The 6,584-nt window shown below is 42.1% G+C and overlaps 1 long non-coding RNA gene across 1 annotated transcript in view; it reads right to left on the reverse strand.

Annotated features, from left to right (window-relative positions):
- Positions 1-3,363: 3,363 nt before the first annotated feature.
- Positions 3,364-6,584, reverse strand: part of LOC104671714 — a 9,039-nt gene continuing 5,818 nt past the window's right edge. Inside the window, exon 3 of the long non-coding RNA XR_749315.2 lies at positions 3,364-3,929. This is a non-coding gene — a long non-coding RNA (uncharacterized LOC104671714). The remainder of the gene's footprint in view (positions 3,930-6,584) is intronic.

The following is a 6,584-nucleotide window of genomic DNA, read 5'->3' on the forward strand; positions in this document are numbered from 1 at the left end:
GTTACCATATCCCACATCCCACCCGGCACCTCTGAGCACTGCGGCCTGAGGCACCCGGATCCTCTGCTGAGAAGTCAGCCGCAGAGGACGCCAAACGCTGCCCCTCCCCGCCGGAAGTGACGCTGGGACGCCGCTTCCTTGCTCCTCTGTCTTCCAAGTCCGTCTCCCGAGCACGTTTCCGGGCAGCTGGAAACTGAGTTTCAAACTCCAAGTCCGGAAGTCAGGTACTACTTTTCATCAAATACAGAAAAGTTATCCAACAGGGAGCTGGAAAGGTGACTTGTGTCCACCCCAGTCCCCATGACAAGTCCCCAGATGGCCTCACATTTGACGGCCACACACAGCGGAATTTGGATTTGGGGTGAGTCCTTCCTCTGAAGGCAGCAGGCAGTCGTGACCTGGAGTCGCAAGGCCATCTTGTTGGAAGCTGCTGCCCGCCCCAGAATAATGATGGTCGTCCTTCTGGCGCATGGGTCTTGAGTGGCTCCAGTTGGGTTGCTGAGGGATGAAGACTGGATATGAAAGAAATGGATTCAAGCTACCAGAGGAGCAGCTCCGGGCAAGGCAGCAGGGGTAAGCCTCTTCTCATCACCCTCAGGGAGTCAGCTTTCACCTTTGCAAGTCACGTCTGTGGGCATGCTTGTTGCCCACCATTTATAAAATAAGATATATAGAAGGAGATAGAATGGATGTAACCAGAAAACTATAGGGAGACATAAAATTTAAAAAAAAAAAAAAAAGTTAAAAGATTGAAAAAGGTAACTGAGAAAGGGACCTGGGTGGGAATGTAAATTTGAACAAACACAGTGCAGCTTTGCCTTAATGGATAAAATAATGATATGGAAATTTACTTCCACTAATGAATGAAGAAAAATATGTCCAAAGAAAATATAACATTAATGAACAAGAAGGCAAGAAAGAATAATCTGAGGAACAAAACACAGATGAGACACATAGAGAATATCATGTAACTATAACCATTTAGATAATTGCATCAAACATAAATGAAGTATCTCAAGCAAAAGGCACAAATGGTCAGACTGACTTAAGAAAGCAAGAACCGGCCGCGCGTGGTGGCTCCAGCCTGTAATCCCAGCACTTTGGGAGGCCGAGACGGGCGGATCACGAGGTCAGGAGATCGAGACCATCCTGGCTAACACCGTGAAACCCCGTCTCTACTAAAAAATACAAAAAACTAGCCGGGCGAAGTGGCGGGCGCCTGTAGTCCCAGCTACTCGGGAGGCTGAGGCCGGAGAATGGCATAAACCCGGGAGGCGGAGCTTGCAGTGAGCTGAGATCCGGCCACTGCACTCCAGCCTGGGTGACAGAGCGAGACTCCGTCTCCAAAAAAAAAAAAGAAAGCAAGAACCAACCTTATGTTGCCTTCAAGAGACAAAGAGGTGGAAATTAAAATTTAAGGATGGAAAATAATATACCATGCAAATAGCTAGCATAAGAAAGTTGTCATAGCTGAGGCTGTGTGTTATTGTGTGTGCGCACGTGTGTGCGTGTGCATGTGTGTTTTAAGACAGGGCCTTGTTCTGTCGTCCAGTCTGGAGTGCAGTGGTGTGATCAGAGTTCACTGTAACCTCCGACTCTTAGGTTCAAGCAATCCTACTGCTTCAGCCTCCTATGTAGATCCTTCTTCTTCAGCCACCACATGTCATTATGATTGGCTGATTTCCTAAACTGTTTTTTGTTTTGTTTTTGGAGAGATGGGAGTCTCACTATGTTGCCTAGGCTGGTCTCAAACTCCTGGCCTCAAGCAGTCCTCCTGCCTTGGCTTCTCAAAGTGCTGGGATTATAGGCACGAGCCGCTGCGCATGGCCTGTAGTAGCTGTATTAATAGCACACATCTTACAGAGTGTTTCCAGACCACAACAGTAATAAATTAGGAATCTGTAACAACAACTAATCTAGAAAGGACCCTAAATGTCTAGAAGTTAACTCACTTCTCAACACCAATGAGTAAAAGAAGAAATCACAAATATCACTAGGAAATAGTTTTACCAGAATAATAATAAAAACATAACATAAGGAAAATTGTGGAATATAATTAAGGAAATGTTTAAAGCAAAATTTATAGCATTAAAAATTATATAAGAAAAAAAGAAAGGTCTCAAATGACAGCTAGAAAAAGAAAGGCAAACTAAAGCTAAAGGAAGCAAAAAGGCCGGGTGCGGTGGCTCAAGCCTGTAATCCCAGCACTTTGGGAGGCCGAGGCGGGCGGATCACAAGGTCAGGAGGTCGAGACCATCCTGGCTAACACAGTGAAACCCCGTCTCCACTTAAAAAAAAAAAAAAAACAAAAATAGCCGGGCGAGATGGCGGGCGCCTGTAGTCCCAGCTACTCGGGAGGCTGAGGCAGGAGAATGGCGTGGACCCGGGAGGCGGAGCTTGCAGTGAGCTGAGATCCGGCCACTGCACTCCAGCCTGGGCGACAGAGCGAGACTCCGTCTCAAAAAAAAAAAAAAAAAAAAAAAAAAGGAAGCAGAAAAAGGAAATAATAGCCAAAAGAGCAGAAATCAATGAATAGAAAACAAAATATAAAGATAATGATGAAAGCAAAAACTAGTTTTTTGAGATGGTCAGTAACACTGATAAATCTCTAACCAAATTAAGGAGAAAGAGAACACATGAGGCCGGGCGCGGTGGCTCAGGCCTGTAATCCCAGCACTTTGGGAGGCTGAGGCAGGCGGATCACAAGGTCAAGAGATGGAGACCATCCTGGCCAACATAGTGAAACCCTGTCTCTACTAAAAATGCAAAAATTAGCCAGGCGTGGTGGTGGGCACCTGTAATCCCAGCTACTGAGGAGGCTGAGGCAGGAGAATCACTTGAACCCAGGAGACGGAGGCTGCAGTGAGCAGAGATTGTACCATTGCACCCCAGCCTGGGTGACAGAGCAAGACTCCATTTAAAAAAAAAACAAGCAAAAAACAAGCAAACAAACAAAACACAAATTACCAATATCAGAAATGAAAGAGGGGACTTCACTACAGATCCTATAGATAAAAAAGATTTTTTTTTTTTTTTTTTTTTTTTTTTGAGATGGAGTCTCACTCAGTCTGTTGCCCAGGCTGGAGAGAAGTGGTGCAATCTCAGCTCACCTCCACCTCCTGGATTCAAGCAATTCTCCTATCTCAGCCTCCTAAGTAGCTGGGATTATAGGCGTGTGCCACCACACCTGGCTAATTTTTGTATTTTTAGTAGAGACAAGGTTTCCCATGTTGGCCAGGCTGGTCTGGAACTCCTGATTTCAGGTGATCCACCTGCCTCGGCCTCCCAAAGTGCTGGGATCGCAGGCATGAGCCACTGCACCTGGCCAAAAGGGATTCTTCTACATTTTTTTTTTTTTTTTGTCTGTATTGAGGTATGTTTTACATGCAGTAAAAGTCACAACTTCTAAGGAAATATTGGGATAACTTTATGCCAACAAATCTAAGAACTTAACTAAAATGGGAAAATTCCTTGAAGAACACAGGACACTAAAGCTCATTCAAGAAAAAAATTAAATAACCTTAATAGCCCTATATCTGTTAAATAAATTGAATCTATAGCTAAAGTCATTCCCAAAGAAGACGTCAACCCCAGATGGCTTTGCAAGTGAATTCTACGCAACACTTAAGGAAGAAATAACATCAGTTCTATACAGTTCTTTTACAGAAAAGAGAAAACTAGGGAGTACTTCCCAGCTCACTTTATGAAGTCAGCATTACTCTGACACTAAACGAAGACAAAAACATTACAAGAAAACTACAAATAATATCCTCATTAACATAAACACAAAAATCCTCAACAAAAGAACAGCAAGTCGTATCCATCATATATTAAAAGAATAACACATGGATCAAGTGGGCTTCATCTCTGGAGTACAAGCTTGGTTGGACATTTGAAACTGAATCAGTGTAATTCATCATATGAACAGGCTGAAAAAGAAAAACCATATGATAATCTCAAAAGATGAGGAAAAAAGAATTTGACAAGATTCATCAACTATTCATGATAAAAACACTCAACAAAATAGAAATAGATTTCAACCTGATAAAAAGCATCTACCAAAAAAAATTACAGCTTACATTATACTTAAGGGTGAAAGACTAAATGGTTTCCCACTAAGACAAGAAACTAGGCAAGGGTGTTTACTCTCGTTACTTCTTCTTTTTTTTTTTTTTTTTTTGAGACAGAGTCTCGCTCTGTCGCCCAGGCTGGAGTGCAGTGGTGCCATCTCGGCTGGCTGCAAGCTCCGCCTCCCAGGTTCACGCCTTTCTCCTGCCTCAGCCTACCAAGTAGCTGGGACTACAGGCGCCGGCCACGCCCAGCTAATTTTTTTGTAGTTTTAGTAGAGACGGAGTTTCACCGTGTTAGCCAGGATGGTCTCGATCTCCTGACCTTGTGATCCGCCCGCCTTGGCCTCCCAAAGTGCTGGGATTACAGGCATGAGCCACCACGCCCGGCTACTCTCGTTACTTCATTTCACTATTGTGCATGAGGACCTAGCCAATACAATAAAGCAAGAGAAAAAAAAAAAAAAAGCATGCAGTTTGGAAAGGAAGCAGTAAAATGGGTTCTATGTACCTGTGGCATGATTGTCTTTGTAGAAAATCTTACCAAATACACAAAAGCAGCTGCTAGAATTGGTGAACTTAACAAGGTCACAGGGTACGAGGGCAATCTAAAAAGTTAATTGTATTTATATGACTAGTAACAATTTTATATTAATACTATATATTTATATAGTAACATTTATTAAAGTAAATTTTACTTTAAAGAAATAAGAATAAGCCGGGCGCGGTGGCTCAAGCCTGTAATCCCAGCACTTTGGGAGGCCGAGACGGGCGGATCACAAGGTCAGGAGATCGAGACCATCCTGGCTAATACGGTGAAACCCCGTCTCTACTAAAAAATACAAAAAACTAGGCGGGCGAGGTGGCAGGCGCCTGTAGTCCCAGCTACTTGGGAGGCGGAGGCAGGAGAATGGCGTGAACCTGGGAGGCGGAGCTTGCAGTGAGCTGAGATCCGGCCACTGCACTCCAGCCTGGGCGACAGAGCCAGACTCCGTCTCAAAAAAAAAAAAAAAAAAAAAAAAAAGAAATAAGAATAGACACAAAAATCTAATGAGGGTATCTGGCCAGGTGTGGTGGCTCCTGCCTGTAATCCCAACACTTTGAGAGGCTGAGGTGGGAGGACTGCTTGAGCCCAGGAGTTCGAGACCAGCCTGGGCAAAATAGTGGGACCTTGTCTCTATAAAAAAATTAAATAAAATAAAAAACAGAAAAAAAGAAAGAAAAATAACGAGGGTGTCTTATTTCTTTAAATTAACATTTACAAAATGAAAAATATAAAAATATGAAATCCCTATAGGGAAATTTAACAAAATGTGTGCAAAGTCTGTGCACTGAAAACTACAGAATATTGATAAGATAAATTAATGAAGACTAAGTAAATGTAGGTTAGAAGATTCAATATTGCTAACATACTAATTATCCCCGCATTAAGATACAGGTTCAGTACAATCTCAATCAGACATTTTCAGGTAGAAATTGACAAGTTGAGTCTAAAATCTGTATGGACATGCAAAGGACTTAAAATAGCCAAATTACTTTGAAAAAGAGTCAAAATGTTGGAGGACTCACATTACCTGATTCCAGCATTCATTATGGAGCTACAGTAATCCAGATACTGTGGTGTTAGCATAAGAACAGACATGGCTGGACGCGGTGGCTCATGCCTGTAATCCCAGCACTTTGGGAGGCCAAGGCAGGTGAATCATGAGGTCAGGAGTTCAAGACCAACCTAACCAACATGGTGAAACCCCATCTCTACTAAAAATACAAAAATTAGCTGGGTGTGGTGGTACGCGCCTGTAATCCCAGCTACTTGGGAGGCTGAGGCAGGATAATCGCTTGAACCCAGGAGGCAGAGGTTGCAGTGAGCCGAGATAACACCACTGCACTCCAGCCTGGGCAACACAGTGAGACTCCATCTCAAAAAAAAAAAAAAAAGAACAGACATATAAGTCAATGGGTCAGAACTAAGAGCCTAGAGATCAATCCACATTTTCCAGTCAATTGATTTTCAATAAAAGTACCAAGGTAATTTAATGGTATTGGTGATTATTTTCAAGAAATGGTACTGGAACAACTGAATATCCATGTGCAAAAATAAAAACCTTGACTATTACATCACACCATTTACAAAAATTAATTCAAAGTGGATCACAGATGTACACTTAGGAGCTAAAACCATAAAACTTCTGAAAGACAAGGAAATATTTGTAATCTTGGTTTAGACAATTATTTCCTAAATAGTACATAAAAACCACAGAAGAAAAAAGTAATAACTGGATGCCATCAAAATGGAAAGTTTTGCTTTTTAAAACATGTTGATAAGAAGATGAGAAGGTAGGTCAAAGACTGGGAGAAAATACTTGCCAAACATTTATCCAATAAATAACTTACGTTCAGAATGTATAAATAATTCTTACAACTCAATTACAAGAAGACAACCCAATTTTTAAAAAATTGTCAAAGGATTTGAAAAGACTCTTTACTAAAGATATATGAAATTCTTAATGCTATTAG

The sequence above is a fragment of the Rhinopithecus roxellana genome, chromosome 2, assembly GCF_007565055.1.
Source record: "Rhinopithecus roxellana isolate Shanxi Qingling chromosome 2, ASM756505v1, whole genome shotgun sequence".
Taxonomy (NCBI): domain Eukaryota; kingdom Metazoa; phylum Chordata; class Mammalia; order Primates; family Cercopithecidae; genus Rhinopithecus; species Rhinopithecus roxellana.